The sequence below is a fragment of the Acinonyx jubatus genome, chromosome D3 (genome assembly GCF_027475565.1).
Source record: "Acinonyx jubatus isolate Ajub_Pintada_27869175 chromosome D3, VMU_Ajub_asm_v1.0, whole genome shotgun sequence".
NCBI classification, from domain to species: domain Eukaryota; kingdom Metazoa; phylum Chordata; class Mammalia; order Carnivora; family Felidae; genus Acinonyx; species Acinonyx jubatus.
The window spans coordinates 8,774,894-8,792,288 of NC_069392.1; the positions used below are offsets into that span (position 1 = coordinate 8,774,894).

General features: G+C 43.9%; 1 protein-coding gene across 1 annotated transcript in view; it reads left to right on the plus strand.

The window, feature by feature from the left end:
- Positions 1-394: 394 nt before the first annotated feature.
- CUX2 (cut like homeobox 2) overlaps positions 395-17,395 on the plus strand; it is a 281,761-nt gene continuing 264,760 nt past the window's right edge. Inside the window, exon 1 of the mRNA XM_027044198.2 lies at positions 395-553. The gene's annotated coding sequence lies outside the window, so the exon portion shown is untranslated. The remainder of the gene's footprint in view (positions 554-17,395) is intronic.

Consider the following 17,395-nt stretch of genomic DNA (forward strand, 5'->3'; position numbering starts at 1 on the left):
TCCATTGTCACCGGAAGCATGTGATTAACTCAAATGCATTGGCCAGAACTATTTCAGTATTTCCCACCTGTGCCGATGTCACCTGACTGTCTCAGGGTTGGGAAGATCTGCCCGCGCCACATTCCCTCGCAATGTCGAAGAGAATTGCAACGTGTCTGAATCCTCGCAGGTACCAGGAGCTGACACCTCCATTGACCCTCATAACACCCCCACGAGGGAGCCGAGCTGCTGTTCTCGTGGGTGATAGGCACTGTGGGTGCCCCGCCCCCCTCCTCTGCTACTCTGTCGGGAGCGGGCACGAGACTCAATTCGGGCCAATGAGATACGAGGAGAAACTTGCTGGGCGTGGCTTCTGGGCAAAGTCTCTTGAGCCCTCGAAGAAAACTTCCCGTCGACGTCGACGTCGACGTGGTGGAACTGCCGCCGCCATCTTGCTTCGCCCTGAGGAGGAGACCCCGAGGCGCCGCAGATTAAAGAGGTGGAAAGTACCAGCCTCCGGTGTTGAGCCGCCAAATCAGCCGCCTCGTGATGTGCTCCACCTCAGGACTCCCCGGTGTGTGAGAAAATTCTCGTCTTTCTGTCAATTTTGTGTCAAGATTTCCGTTATACTCAAAACCGTTGTGAGCAATACACTCCCATTTTATAGACGAAAGAGGTAATTTTCGAGAAAGGAAGTGACTTTCTCCCGATATATGGGCAAGATTATTTTGGTTGCAGGTGACGGAAACCCGACTCCGACAGCTTAAGGAAAAGGAATGTATAGACTCAGGTCGATTCAGAGTACGGGAGTAGACAAATGCCCCTCATGTGGTGAAAGCGTAAACTGAGGTAGAGTCGTACGGTATAAAGGCGTGAATTATGGATATGCCCATGACGGGCTAACTTCAGATGCGTTATGCCGAGCGAAGGGAGTCAGAGTCACGAGGCCACATACTGTGCGATTTCACTTATACGCCATTCTGGAAAAGACAGAACTTCACACACAGAAAACCGATCCGTGGTTTCCAGGAGGTTGGGGAGGAGAGCAGGGAGCCGCCTGTAGGGAGAACGTGGACTTTGGGGGCTGGGGTTAGAACTGTTCTGGATCTTGATTGTGGGGCCGGTGAAACGACTGTGTGTGTTTGTGAGAACTCACAGAACCACCGTAAAAAGGGAGAATTTCACTGTGTGTATATTATACTTTAAAAACATTACACTGAGGGGCGCCTGGGGGCCTCAGTCGGTTGAGCGTCTGACTTCGGCTCAGGTCATGATCTGACGGTCTGTGGGTTCGAGCGCCGCGTCGGGCTCTGTGCTGACAGCTCAGAGCCTGGAGCTCCCTTCCGATTCTGTGTCTCCTTCTCTCTCTGCGCTCCCCCACGTGTGCTCTGCCTCTCTCGGTTTATCAAAAAAATAAACGTAAAAAAAAAAATAAAAATAAAAACATTAAATTGAGAGTCCTAGGGTAGGATGGGGAGTTACTCCTTAATGGGTACAGAGTTTCTGTTTGGGGTGATGACAGCTTTTGGAAATAGTGGTGAGATGGTTGCATAACATTGTCAATGTAATGAATGCCAGTGAATTTTATGCTTATACATCGTTAAAATGGCATTTTACGGTAGATATATTTTACCACAATTTTTTTTTCTGTAGTGGACCTAATATTATATTAGTTTCAGGTGTGCAGCATAGTGACTTCACAAGTATATACATTACAAAATTCTCACCATGATAAGTGTAGTTACCATCTCTCACCACACTGAGTTATTATGATATTATGGCCTATGTATTGCCTATGCCGTACTTCCCATCCCATGACTTATTTATTTTATAACTAGAAGTTTGTAACTCTTAATCCTCTTCACCTTTTTCTCCTACTCCCTCTTCCCTTTCCCTCTGGCAACCACTACAATTTTTTTTTTTTTAAGTGGAAAATAAAGGTTCCAGGGATAGATTTCAGGCATGGCTGGATCCAGGACTCTCTCCATCTCTCAGGCTCTCTTTTCCACTGCCTTGGTTTTATTCCCAGCAGGCTTTCTTCAAGTGGTGACAAAGATGGCCTTGGGAAGTTCCAGGTATACCTGCTCTCAGATTAGCAATGCGAGCAGGAGAGAAGTGCTTATTTCCCAATAGTTCCTAAAACTATTGCATGATTGAGTCTCATTGGCTTGCCTTTGGACGTGAGCTTGCCCCTCAGCCAGTCACTTGGGCCAAGGGTCTAGAGTGCTCAGTTGGCCAGCCCTGGGTTATATGTCTACTCCTAGAGCTGGGGTGAGTATTCCCACCCAAACCCCTTGGAGGGAGAGTGGGGAGGGATGGATCTCAAAGAGAACCAAGGAGCTTTGCCAGCAGCCCCTACACCCAAGTTAAATGTTGAATGGCCCAGCCCCAATTCTCAGCCCGACATTTATGCAGGCTGTGCCATTCTGTCCTTACATTCTCTCCAGCAAAGCCCACGTAGGTACAACATACACTCATCATTCCATCCCTGGGTTTGCATAAAAACCCACGTCCACGAAGTAGCAACTGCAATGTTTTTCAATCACACAGCAAAGATATTTAAAAATATCACCCATATGTGTTTTAAATACAGGCAAATAGCTGGCAAGGCAGTCGGCTTCACACCCGCGTGCCATTCTGAGTTTTAATCTTCTCGTTTCCAACTCTCAAAATCACACGTTGAAGGCCAGACAAGCCCAGAACACTGCTAAGGCTGTGCGTCTACCCAGAATCTTCCCAACCTGCCCAGCCAGCTTTCTTTCCTGGTTGAGGAAATATCTATGATTCTGGGAAGGAAATTGGGGGCTCCTAGGTTTGAGCTGAATCATTTGCCCTCCACGGAAAATACAGAAGTGGAACCAAGAAATTTTTAGTGAAGTTTGAGGAAGTTTTCCAACCTCCTTCATGAAACCATCCTTAGGCAGTTTGGCCCGCACCAGCTTTCTCACTACCCCTCTGCCTGCCTGCCCATTGTGCTATCTATCTGGTATTAAATTCTTTAAAATCTGGCTTTGCTTATATGCAATCTTATAACTTGAGACTCCCCATATTTTCTCATCTTCCATATTTATACTTTCTCTTAATAACAAAAATAATATCCTTCCACTGTAAGTAACAGATAATTCCAACTCTAACTGGCTAAAGTTATAATAGGTTTTCTTTATCTTTTACAAGAAGTACAGAGGTAGGTGAGTCCAAGTTTGGTGTGATCAGTGGCTACATGACATCAGCTCTCTACCCTGGCATCCTCTGTGTGGTCTTTACCCTCAGCCTGCTTCCCCTCATGGCCTCAGTATGGCTGCCCCTATGCCAGGCATCACATCTAGGCACAGAATTGTCCACAGAAACCTTTCTTGTAAGCACTTCAGTAGATCTCCCCTCACATCTCATGGGCTAGAACTTAGTCACATGTCTACCCTAAGGCCAGACACCAAGAAGGGCAATGGGAGGAGCAGCACCAGCAAGAGAAAGAGGAGGACGAGGAGGAGGAAGGGAGGGTGTTGGGTCATAGGGGAGAAGAAATCAAAGAAATCTTGGGGAGCTTGTGTAATCTTTTCTTTATAATCTCTCGTGAGATTGGTGCACATTTTGCTGATTGCCTCTCTTCTCTTCCTAAATGCTCCCTCCTAGCCTCTCTGGCTGCTTCCCAATCTTTTTGCCACCTCACTGCATGGGCTTGACTAAGGCACCTTAGGTTTCACTAGTCCTGTCCACTCCCTGTCCGGGCTCATAGCCCATTATGTACAATCCTTAAATCCCCAAGACTCTGGAATATGAAAGTTTTTATTTTCATGTTTGCGCAAACATTTGACCACAAAATCCGCCCGGGACTGGTGCAATGTGTAGACTTAAAAAACCCACCCCACTTAATGTGAATAGTCAGACATTTTGCTGCAGGAATATTAATGTGCTGGGCCACACAATGCTGCCTAACCCTGAATATAATATACAATGTATGGTATTCTGAAAATCTGAGTGATTCTGAATTCCAAAATACATCTGGTCCCAAAGGATTTGGATAAAGTGGATTATAAAGTTTGATGATGAGTATCATCATTCCTTCCTCATACAGATGAGGAAGTGAGACTCAGGTAAGTTCAGTATCTTGCCTAAGTTTACATAGTGTGGCTTGGATTTAAACTTGGGACATCTAGTGTCAAAGCCAAGGCCATCACCTAACACAACTCTAATCTTTCACAGCCACATGCACAATTTTTTCTGTATCTATGTACCATATATTACTGTTTACTTAGTATTTTTCTCTAACCTAGCTCACTTTTTACTTAATTAAATGTCTTTGTAAAAGGGAACTTTCTATCACCATTCTAAATGGAAATTTGGCATCTCTTGCCATAAATAGAAAAGGGCTACATATAAATGCATGCATTTAAAACCATGAATGCACTCAGCCAGAGGAACTGAGCCTGAGACCTGTTGTCTATTTTAAAGGGAGATTTTGGGGGACGCCTGGGTGGCTTAGTTGGTTAAGCCTCTGACTTTTGATTTTGGCTCAGGTCATGATCTTGTGGTTTGTGTGTTTGACAGACTGCTTGGGATTCTCTCTCCCTCTCTCTCTACCCCTCCGCAGCTCATGCATGTGCTCTTTCTCTCTCTCTCAAATTAAATAAATAAATCTTAAAAATTTGTTTCAAAAAATAAACAAGTAAAAGGGCGATTTTTTTCCCAGAGACAGAGGTGTTATAGATGTGCTAGCACCTCACTGAGTCTTGGCCTTTAGAGTGATAGGAAAGACTGAGAGACATTTGAAAGATAGCCATCTTCCTCCCCATGGGACTTGAGGTTATAGAATGTTCTGTGAATGATCTAGAAATATCTGGAAGGTCATAGACACACTTTGGGATGTCCAGAGCTATGTAACTTGGGCCCAGCTCATAACCACCCCATGGTGTCCATGCGTGTGCTACCCACTTGCTACCCTTGGATGACAGACCCTATCCTCCGTGGCCCAGGCTTGGCTGATCAGCCCCTTCCCTTTCGCTTTTAGCCATTGACCCTGTAAGGATGTGCATCCAGAGCTACGAGAGGCCATGATGTCAGACTTGTGGACAGAGTAAAAAGAGCAAATTCAAGCTGACACCCAGACAAAATCAGACGAGAGGCAGGTTAACTGAAAAAGCCTTGACACAGTGACATGTGCTGATCCATAAGCTGCGCCAACCTGGAGGGTGCTGCGAAGAGCTTACAGGGGACATGTGTGATGGTCAGTTTGACGTGTCAGCTTGGCTAAATGAGAGTGCCCAATTATCCACACATTAATCTGGATATTGCTGTAAGGGTGTTTTGTGGATGTGATTGAAGTTTATAGTCAATTGACTAAGAGAGATTATTCTGTATCATCTGGGAGGGTCAGATTCAGTCAGCTGAAAGGCTGAAGAGCAGGGCTGAGACTTACCTGAAGAAAAGAAAATTCCTCCTGTGGACAGTAGCTTCCCCCTGGACTTTCAATCTGTTCTTCCTGATGGAAATCCTAAGAATTTCAGACTTGACTACTCAGCCCCACAACTGTATAAGCCAATTCTTTGCAATGAATCTCTTAGTATGTATGTCTCCTACTGGTTCAGTCTCTGGAGAGCCCTGACTGGTAACAGTAGCAAAGGAGAATTGTGTGGAAGGGTATGCATGTTTAGACCGTTTTAATAAGTAAATGTAACTGCCTTATGTTTCTTTCATTCTTTGCTACGTTAGAAAGGGTTCAATACCTTCCTGCCATCAAGAAAAAACAAATAGTTTTTGGTGGATTTGACCATCCCAGTTTATTGTGGAAGAAGAGGGGAGAAGAGAGATTGTACAGGACATCAAAGGCCTTAGTCTAGAACATGCTGTGAGCAGGGACTGCATCTCTTTTCAGCATGGATACTCCCACTTGCATGTGTGTTAACTACAAAAATGAGCACTCAAGTACAATAGCTTCTTTCTTGCCCTCCTCAACACTCTTATTTTGGGGGACCCCAAGGCACCTTGCTTTAAGAAAACTGACATTTGGAAATTGGAACTTACCCAAATAATCAAACCGTCATCTTCAACAATTACTGGGTACTCACTGTGCAACAGGTATATTCACTACGTGACTTTACACCCTCACAGTAGCCCTGAAAGGAAACCGAGGCTCAGAAAAATGAAATGTTCCCAGGGCCACATGCTAAGTGGCACACAGCAGGTTTAGCACTGGCTTTTGTCGTAAGACCAAACAATGAGTCCTTAAACAATATACAGTGTAGTGTTGCCTGCATTTAAATTTTACATAAATAGTATTGTACTATTTGTATTCTGCAACTTGTTTTCTTTAAGAAGTGTTACTATGAGAATCGCCCATGTTGAATAGTGTGGTTCTGAATCATTATTTCCCCCATTTATAGATTTCCATTGTGTGAATACAGTACAGTTTATTTTATCCAGTCTACTATTGATGGGCATTTGGATTGTTACCTTTTCCCTTTGTTTTTGTTTGTTTTGTTCTTTTACTGTTATGAGCACTCTTCTGTAAACAATCTTATAGAAAGATACAAATCATTTATATCCTGCTGGACGCACCCGGACAAGAGTTCCTGGTGAATATATCCCTAGGAATAGATTGGTGGGGCATGTGGCATGCGCCATGCATGTCTTCCACTTTGCTAGATTATGCGCAGTTGTTTTCTAAGCTAGTTGTACCGATTACACCAGCAGTGCATGAGGATTCCAGTTGCTCTGCATTTTTAATAACTGTTAGTATTATCTGGCTTCAAAATTTTGGCCAATCTGATGAGTGCATGATGGTATCACATTTTGGTATTAATTTGAATTTTTCCTAACTACTCTCGAGGCTTAGCTTTTCAGGTATTTATTGGCTGTTTGAGTGCCCTCTTCTATGAAATGCCTGTCTGGGGCTGTCACATGGAACGCTAGAAAGGAATCTCTTTAGGCAAGGCTATCTTAGGATATTTAAATCTTTGTTTCTTTTGAAGCATCAACTTGCCAAAGAAGTTGACATTCAAAACCTTAAAAAAGAGAAACAGGGTGAAGGCTAAAGGGAGGCTGAGGCAAAGGAAATGGGATTCTTCTCAGGTTCTCTCAGTGATGCCCCTCAAGAGTCAGCATTGAATGATGGATCACGTGACAGCTCCTGTTTCAACAGGATTTCTACTTTTCACAGTTCATATCTCCATGCCACCACTCTTGAGCCAAGAAGGGAGCAGCACTCCCCTTTTACAGGTGTGAAGAATGAGGTATGGAGGTGCTAGGTGGCATGCCCAAGGCCAGCCACATGGCATCATGACTGGCTGGCTGGGGTGCAAAGCCTGCTGGGGTCCCAAAACCCAGAACCACTGGTGGAGACCACCAAGAACACTTAGGAGGTCACCAGAGAACCTCACTTATAGGCCAAGGTGGGTCCTTTCAGAGCAGTTGGATGATCTAATGGGGGAACTCATCAGATTTCCAGGAGCTTGCAGTCTTAGGTCATGCTGAGAGCAACAGCCACATGGCATCCAAGCTGGATGATTGTGGGGAGAAATTGAAGTTGGTGAAACCACAGAACTAGCTCAGGAAGGGGTGCAGGGTCTGGCCTTTCAGTGGGACAGCACTAGGTCCACTTGCTCTAGTGATAATTAGGCCCCAGTGGCTCACGATATGGGATGTGTGTTTTGTAGCCATGGGATAATCCTTGTCAGATGTTCTTGGGTGAGAGCTGCTCTCCTCCATGTGTCATCCAGGAAGTCAGGCTCCTCCCTACCCTTGAGTCTTGTATCCTCCTCCTGGGGCCGGTGGGCTAGCCCAGGCATGTTCTTTCTACAGTGAAAAGCAACGGTGCAAGAGGGCAAGTGGAAACACAACATATCTTGAGATGTAGGTTCAGAACTGGCACACCAACAATTCCACTTCATTCTGTTGGCCAAAGCATATCATGTGGCCAAACTCAAACTCCAGAGAGGTTAAGCACCTGGATCTAAGCCACACAGCCAGGCAGCCACAGATTCAGGCCTCAGACATAAGCAATGCCACGTCAAAAAGTGACTCCTTTGTCACCGGTATCATCAGGCAGCCATTTCCCAGTGACTGACTTTTAAATAAAACACGGAGCACACAATTTCCTGTACCTAAACTCTCTTTTACATTCGTCTCTTGTCTGAGCCACCATCTGTCCCTCCACTCGGTGGTGATGCTTCAGCAGTGGGGTGAGGCCTCGCCAGCCAGGTTCCCTCCACCTTCATGCCTCTTAGCAACCTTCAACAGATGCAAGTTTTCTGACACAGGCTCCCATGATTAGCAGATGCTCTTTAATTAGCTTTATTTGCATTGCATTTGTTGCCTCCCTGAGATTATCTTAATTCCATAGTCCTCCAGGATACACATTTTGTATGTGGCCATTTGCCTCCCTGAGGATTGGGAGGAAGAATGGGACTGTGGGGGACTTGCTAGGGAGGACTTGCCCTGTAAAACCAGACTTCAGCACCTGAGAAAATTTCCAGACTAAGGAGAGGCCAGGAGGTTAGAGCTGATGGGACAGCTCTGTAGAATTAGGGAATGGGAGGTATCCAGAGGACTCTGCCTGGATCTTAACCCACTCTTTAGCTCTGTGACCCTGGGCAAGTTACATCATCTCTGTGCCTCAGTGTCCTCATCTGTAAGATGGGAATAATAATAATGTCTACCTCATGGGGTTGTTGTGACCTTAAATGAGTTAATTCCTAGAGAGGGCTTAGAATAGCACCTGGCACATAGTGATTAAATTATAGTTAGTTATAATTATATACCTATTATATGGACCTCCTGACAGTCATCTGTTACCCACCCCTCCAGATATCACTTGTTTCCCCCAAAAGTCACTGCTGACAATGGCAGTTGGCATTTGTGGAGCACTTACTGATGCCAGGCTCTTTGCGTGTGTTATCTCATTAATTCTCACCCCAACACTAAGAGGTCCCCACTGTATAGATAGGGAAACAGGTTGGACAAGGGAGTGACTTGCTCAAGGTCACATCTCAAAAGTGGCAGAACCAGGATTTGAATCAGAATTTAAACTGGGGTCCCTCTGATTCCAGCCCTGCTTCTATCACCCCTACACTATTCCTGTCTTTGGTCTGAGAGAAATGGAGACAGTAATGGACTTCACTTCCACGATGCAGTTTGCTTCTTCAATCACCTTGTTGGAAAGCCCCCACTTTACAGTTAATGAAAGCCATTTGGAGGAGAGTGACTTGCCCAAGGGCACACATCTAGGAAAGGGAGAGCCGTGAGTTTCATCTCCATTTATTTATTTATTTTAACACTTAACTCATTTTTGAGAGAGAGAGAGAGAACGTGAGTGGAAGAGGGGCAGAGAGGGGGGGAGACCGAATCCGAAGCAGGCTCCAGGCTCTGAGCTATTAGAGATCAAACCCACGAACCACGACATCATGACCTGAGTGGAAGTCAGATGCTTGATCGACAGCCACCCCAGGCATCCCAGTTGCATCTCCATTTACTCCCAAGTCTGACTTTAGGCTCATTCCACGCTGTCCGACCCTAAGATATATAGCAGTTGATTTTGTGCCCATGATGTCATTTGCTTCTTCCAAATACCTGTTTGAGGATTCTACCCTCATTTTATAGCTGAGCATACTGAGACTTGGGAGAGAAGCCAGCAAGTGGCAGAGAGGGGATTTAAGCTCCTTCCCCTGGACCCAGTGCTCTTTTCCCTGCCTTTGGCCAGGGAAATTGTTGCCCAGGGAAGGGAATAGGGGGAGAGAAGGCAACTCTAAAGGGGTAGGGGGTGCCCCAAAGTCTACCTTTGGACTCACTCTCTTATTGCCAGCCAGCCTGGTTGCTAATCAGAGCCTCTCAGGTCTCAGGGACGCTCAGGCTTGGAGTTGGGGTTGGTGTATACACCAAGTGTCCACCAGGTGGGGCTTTTGCCAAAGGCCGGGCTCCAGGAGGCCCCAGCAGAGGCCTTGCTGCCCCACCTTGGAAGGTAACAGCAGGCACACACAACCGCATGGATCTACACAGTATGCTTACCCGCGTGCACACATGGGCTATGTAAACCTGTGTGTGAGCACACAGATGTGTTCCAGAGAATCTGTTTATGGCTTGTGTTTAAATGTGCACGAATGGATGTGTGCATGTATGTGTGTGTATGCATGGTGTGCAGAGAAGTGTATGCAAACAATGTGAGAGCAAGCGTGTATACATGTGTGCACATATGTGCAAATATATATGTGTGTGTATGTGCACAAAAGGGAATGTGGTACATGGGTGGTAGTTTAGACCCTGGCCTGAGGTATTGAGGATCATTTTAGAATCTCTCTCCTATGCTGTTTTCAGAGGCAGGGTCTCGGACAGAAACTGAGATGACATCTCAGGGTCCCTGATGCCTGGCACATTTGCCAAAGACCCTGAAGGACCCCAAGGATTTGGAGCAGGAGAGCTCATGCAGGAGGGCTAGATTTGCGTCTTGAGTCATGGTGTTTGAATGTGGAGGGGTTGGAGGGGGAAGGGACTTTGCTCCTCCAGACACTGAGGGGTCCACAGAGGTTTCTGGGGTTGAAGGGATGGGAACCCAGCCTTCAAAGGAGAGCTTCTAGAGCCTTCATCTTGGGCCCCCTGAGCTTTAGAGCTGGAGACTGTAGGTGCAAGGGAGAGAGGGCTTTGGATTTCAGCCCTGACTGAGCCCCTCACCAGCTGGGAAATAAATTCAACAATTTAAAGTGGAGGTGCCTGTGTGGCTCAGTTGCTTGAGCATCTGGCTCTTGATTTCACCTTGGGTCATGATCTCAGGGTCGTGGGATCAAGCCCCATGTTGGGCTCTGTGCTGAGCCTGGAGCATGCTTGGGATTCTCTCCCTCCCTTTCTCTCCTCTTCCACTCCCCCCCATTTGCACACGCTCATTCTCTCTCTCTCAAACAAACAAACAAAAATTCAAAGTGAATTCAAAGCCCCACAGAAATTTAGAGGCCGCTGAGAAACAGAAGGGAAGGAAACAGAAGGGTGTTCAAGGTTAAGAACTTCAACCTTGACATCAAACAGAACAGGATTTGACCGCCAGCTCGGTTGCTTATAGGCTGGATGACCTTGGGCAAGTCACTTACCATCTCTGAGCCCCTATTTCCTCAGCTATTAAGGGGAGGAAATGGCAATACTTACCTCCAAGTGCTGTTACAAGGAGGAAATTAGATAATGGGCAGAGCGAGCCCAGCTTGTGGAAAGCAGACCATAAATGGCAGCATCACCATTATTTTCCTGTCTTGTGGGGACAAGTGGATCATCTTTTGATTTGTGGAACTCAAGAACTGAGAAATCAGAAGGTCCAAGGAGACTGAGAGAGTGGTAACTTAGGGACTGCTCCTGGGGCGACAGAGACCCCTGTTGGCTATGATTTGTCTGAATGGCATCTTCTAGAAGTACCTACATTTCCTTCCCTCCTGCCCTGAACAGCGGCAGCAGGAAAACCTAAAGCTGGGGTCATTAGTAGCAGGGCTACAAAGGGTGAGTTTTCCCACTCTGCTTCCAAGCCATTGTCCTATTGAGTGAACTAGGGCAAGCTATTCAGTTCTTCTGATCCTCAGCTTCCTTACTGGCAGAATGGGCACAGTGATGATAGAGGTGAGATTTAGGGAGAATGTTAGAGAGGTCCTCGGTGCATAGTAGGCACCACTATGACAGTGATGATGACAGTGCAGCAATAGAACAGGGACAAAATGAAAATTGTAAGCATTCATATCTCCCTGTTTCTCCAAAGGAGCAAAAGAATTCTTTTTTTTGTTTGTTTGTTTGGCTTCCTATTTTGCTGACTAGATGAAATGTGAGAACCTCAGATTTGAAGAAGGAGCAATGAGAGAGGGAGGAGGGTGGAAATGGAGGAAGAGAGAGAAGGCACTGGGGAAGACAGCAAATAAGAGTGAGTGATGAATGAGAGAAGATGGACGAGCAGTTTGAGGGGAGAGAAATTAAAAATAGAGACTGGAGTGGTTGCTTTAATGAAGGGAACTTCAGGGAAAGAAAGAAGCAAAAAGGATTGTTAAGGTGTTAAGTGCTCCGTGCCCTGCCCCTTAAGAAACCTGCAGTAACAACCTATACTCTTCATCAGGTTTTAGGGGTACAGTTTGTGGAATTTTATTTGGGCAGGTGGAGTGCCGGTAGGGGTGCTCCGTTCTTCTCAGGGCACAGGAAAGACCTATGGCTATCCTTGGGAGCTCATAGTCTTGGGAGCTGATGGAGTAATCAGCGTCCTAGTGGGCATGAAGCCAAATGGGGACACTCAAGCCAGATATGTGGGACCTGGGAGAGATGGAGAGCCAAATGTGTTCCCTTAATTCCGTGGTGTTTGTCTTGGAGGTCTTAGGTCCCTGTCTTGTTTGCACACTCCACTGCTAAAATAGGATGCAGAATTGGAAGGCCGGTTCCTGCCCAAGGGCCAGCTTCTCAGGGGCTCAGCAAAGCTGTGTGCCTGAAGAAGAGCCTGTACCAGTGCAAAGCAGAGTCCTAGAAACTCTAATTAGCTAATGTTTCTAAATCTCCTGGAAGCTGCCAAGTGCCAAGTGGTGTTTCATTCCGGGGGTGCTCAAAGAAAATTCAGTCCTAGTTCTGGCTATAGATACAGCTCTGAAAGGGACCCTTGGCTATTACATGAGCAGAGCTATTAGAAAGCTGAAAAAAACAAACAAACAAACAAACAAACAAAAAACCCAGACATGGCATAGTAAAGTGAGCTTAATAAGGATATAATTTTCAGTTAAACTGTTTTGTGCTATTGATTGTAAAAAAAAAAAAAAAAAAAAGGAACATGTTTTTTTCTTTAAATCCATAGTGTGCAGGTATCTCTACCTGGGGTTGATTTTTGTGTATGGTGTGAGGTAGGGATCTAATTCTATTTTTTTTCCCATATGGGTAGTTAGTTGGCCCAGCACCATATTGAAAATGAAGTCTGTCTTTTCCCCACTAGTTTATAATGCCAGCAACAAATGCCATGTATTTGTGTAAATCCATTCTATATTTGTGTAAATCTATTTCTAGGCTTGTAATTTTTTCCCCAGAGTCTATTTGTCCTTCTGCCTCGCTGTCTTTATTATTATAGCTTTATAATTAGTCTTAATATCTGATAGGAAAAATTCCCACATCTTATTATGCTTTAAATACCCTGACTATTCTTGGCCCTTGCATCTCCATAAAAAATTTAAGATGGGATTGTCATGTTCTGTGAAAAATCTTATTGGGATTTTGATTGGAATGGTCTTAAATTTACTGATTAATTTGGACAGAAATGACATCTTCACCATATTAAATCTTCCAGCTCATGAACATGGAATATCTCTCTATTTAGTCAGATCTTCTTTCATGGACATCTCAGATGGATGTGGTATTCTGTGGTGTCAGTCAGGGTCCCAGGAGAAAATAGATTCCCTCCCACCCCAGCCAAATGAAGATTCCTGATGATCATAAAAGAAATTAAGATAATGATGTGGAATTATAAGTGGCTTCTAAACACATTTTCCAGATCTAGTGTCTATTAACTATATGATACCGAGTATTTTTTAACTTTTTTCGAAGTATCACACTTTAAGCAGAGGTGGGATTATTGCATAATATTCTATAACCTGCTTCTGTTCACTTTACCTCATATCCTAGACATCACTTCACTTCAACACATATAAATAACATTTACATTTCTTAATAACCGAATAGTGTTCTGTGGCAGGTTAGGGTCCCAGAAGGTACACTCAGCTGGGATTTTTAAATGAGACTATTTACAGAGCCGTGGGCAGGAGAATGTTGAGGCACCCAGATGCTAACAGGTGGGGAAGCCATTTCCACCTCTGATCTGAAGGGGAGTGAGAAGGGAGAGAGCCCAGTGAGAGCAGAAAGACAACTTGACCAGGACTATGGCTGTAAAAGGACCTAACCACTGTCACAACTGCAGTCAAGTAGGGAGAACTGGAAAATAAATCCCCAATCTTTCTCTCCTCCCACCTTCTTATTGCCAAGCAGGGCCTTCCATTGGCCAAATCCAACTGGAAACCAGAGAGCAAGGGAGCCTGGGAGATGTAGTCCATGGAGGTCAGCTTCCTGGAGCATTGAGGGATGGGAGTGAATGGGGAAGGGGGGCAAACATGAGAGTAATCAGCACATTATGAATACACTATCATTTGTTTAACTTGTCCCCGACATTGGAGTGGAGTTAGGCAAAGGGAGCCTGTCCTTCTTGTGCTGTTCCTCTCCAGTTTGATTGATCAATCAGAGTTGGCACACGGTTAAGGCTGCAGCTCTTGCTTTCTGGGCATCTGCTTTTCCACCCATTTTTCTCCCATAAGAGACAGGGTAAGCTCAAGAGCCTCGGACCTGATGTGAGTGAACCTAGGTATCAGTCCTGGTTCTGCCCCTTCACAACCGTTTGACCATTTCTCTCTCAGGGCCTTAGTCTTTTCACCTGCAGTTTGGGAATGCAGATCCCTGCCCCATCCATTGTGAGGCCTATTACAATGATAGCCACTTGATAATTGCACATTTACATAGTGCTTCACATAGATTAAACTCATTTAATCATCATCATTTTGTACAATTATTAGCACCATTGTCCACCTGAGCAAAATGAGGCACAAAAAGGTAAAATAACTTAGTCAAGGCCACAGAGCTTCTAAGTGGCAGAGCTGGAATTCATATCCAGACAGTCTTATTCCAGAGTCTTGCTCCTAACAATATATTGTGCTAAAGATTTATTTATAAAGCATCCAACAACCAGTAGGTGCTTCATAATGGTAGTGGTTGACAGCATTGTGTCAGGAGTTTTGCACACAAGGAATTGGTGGTTTGGTCCTTATAGTCAGTCACTTCAGTCTCTGGATCTGGGACCTAACTATGAGCCTGCCTCCAGGAGTACACCCAGTGTCAGCCAGACACTCCCATATCCCTTACTCCTCTGCAAGGGCTCTCTAATGCTTCCAGATGAATTTGGAGTCTCCAGTTGTCTTTCTCCCTGCCTGGCAGCTGCGGTGGGCAGTGCAGAGCTACCGAAGGACATTTTCTTTTGTTTCAGCTTTGATGCTGGGGATTTCGCATATCATTATGTTCATGGCTAAGGACCTGCCATTATCTTCCCTGGGATTCTTACACAGTTTATGAATTTCCTAAAGGATCCGTCTCTCTGTCTGCTTCTGCTTTCAAGATAGTCTATCCCAAGCCACGCTCTGCTTCCTCTGGGGTGGAGAGAGGGTATCTTCTTTTCCATTGTAATTTTTTAAATACTCATCTTGATGTATATAGATCTTTGAGAATCAGGAATCAGCCAGGAACTTGTTTAAGTTTTTTATATCTGTGTGTGTGTGTGTGTGTGTGTGTGTGTGTGTGTTTATGTGTGTTTGAGGTAGAGAAAGTGTGTGCTAAGAATATGAAAAACAGCTTTTCACAAAAATATTTAATATTTTAGTCCTTTAGTTTTCAAATCCAAGGCTGATTGCTGAAAGAGTGTTTTCTGGTTTACCATCTTTCATTAAGAATCACCTATAATAATATAATTTCCCCAGCTAACTGTTTAGGGGGGTAAACACTTAACTGCTTAATTCATTATTGCTGAGCTTGAGACGGTAACAGATACCTTTGGAATATAAGCCCTCACATCTAATAAGGCACAGGCTCACAATGCGCTTGGAATATGGTGGGGAGAGACGGCTGAAATTTATTTTGTGAATAAAGCAATAAGCCACTAAGCAAAGCTAATATGTTTCGGCCCAGGCAGAAAGACACGATCATTCAGTATTTATGTAGCAACCCATTCCTCAGTGGGACTGCAAGTTTCTACCATTAAAATTGTCGGAATTCTTCAGAGACCCACTGCATTAAGTCATTTAAAAATATCACAGACTTAAAACAATCTGAATTATTGGATTTTCTTGCTGCTCTTCAGTAAGCATGTTTGCTGTGGCAATTTCCTGCTCGGTCAAAGGTGCAGCCTATGTCAGTCAGGAAAGTAGAAAAGTTCCATGCAGAATTTTTATTCTGAAGCCCAGTAGTCTATAACAGCTGAAACAAAGTCAGATATAAATTTATTTTTCTTTCTTTTAACTTTTTCTTTTGATATAATTTCAAATTCCCAGAAAGGTTGCAAGGAAAGTAGGAAGAATTTCTGTGTACACTTCATCTAGAATCCTCAAATGTTGCATTTTGTAACATTTGCTATATCATTCACTCTAGATAGATAGATATAAACAAATATATGCATGTTATTTTTGCCTGAACCGTTTGAGAATTAGTTGGAGACATGATGTCTGTTCTTTACCCCTAAATACTTCATGTTGTTCTCTAAAAACAAGGCTATTTTGTTATATAGCCACACACCAGGAAATCAACCAGGAAATTAACATTGATACAATCCCATTATCTAATCTATTGACTTTATTCTAAGTTTGCCATGGGCTCTAATTAATGCACTGTATAGTAAAAGAAAATCCAGATCATACGTTTTAATCACTTGTGGAGCCTCTTTTGCTTCTTTAATCTGGAATAGTTCCTTAGTCTTTCTGTGTGTTCCATGTGACATTGACATTTTTAAAAAGAATGGTCTATTTTGTAGAATTCTTCCTCCATTTGGGTTTGTCTAATATTTCTTCACAATTAGATTCAGATTATACACTTTTGGCAGGAATATCACAGAAGCAATGTTGTGTCCTTCTCGGTACATCATATCAGGAGGTACACAATGTCAATTTATTCCATGACTGCAAAGTCAGACATAAATTTAAAATAGTCTTTCATCAAAACCTTGGTTTGTTAAAAATTGCTTTGAAGGGTTTCACACTCACTCCAGATTCTCTATTACAGGTCTTTAAAAAACAGACTCAAAGACAAGGAAGCTGAAAGCTTTACAGATGCTCAGGAGGAACTGTAGCCATTAAAAAAATTGCAATGTGATAGTTATGAAATTTCCCTAAATTCATTTTGCAGAATGAGAGCTGTAATTTAAACGTGAAGTTATCGAGAGCTGAGATAAACCACACATCACGTGCAATTTAATCTGGCAAGGAAACAGGCCACTCAGAATTGCTAACTAGGCCTAATTCATTACATCTTGGTGAATGCTGTACTTTTGGTCTTAGGAGTCTTTCAAATTGCGCATTAATATATTTACCCAGGCCTCATGGAAAATGTATGGGGATGGTAACAGAAATACTGTATCCTTGTTTAAATCACATTACATTTTTTAAACAGCTCAAGTGATTGCTCAGAAAGATCACACCTTCTTCTGAAGCATTTATGAAACAATTATTTACATTACATTAAAAACTTTAATTGCCTTGAAGCACGTGCTCCGAGATACAAATATTGGAAAATCATCAAAAATATCCATCACAATTCTCTCTCCTTTACAACTCTTCTAAACTTTATCTTTTTTACAACCTTCTGTATTGATCTATTGTCCCAGACCAAGAGTGATGTCAGAAGTCCGAGC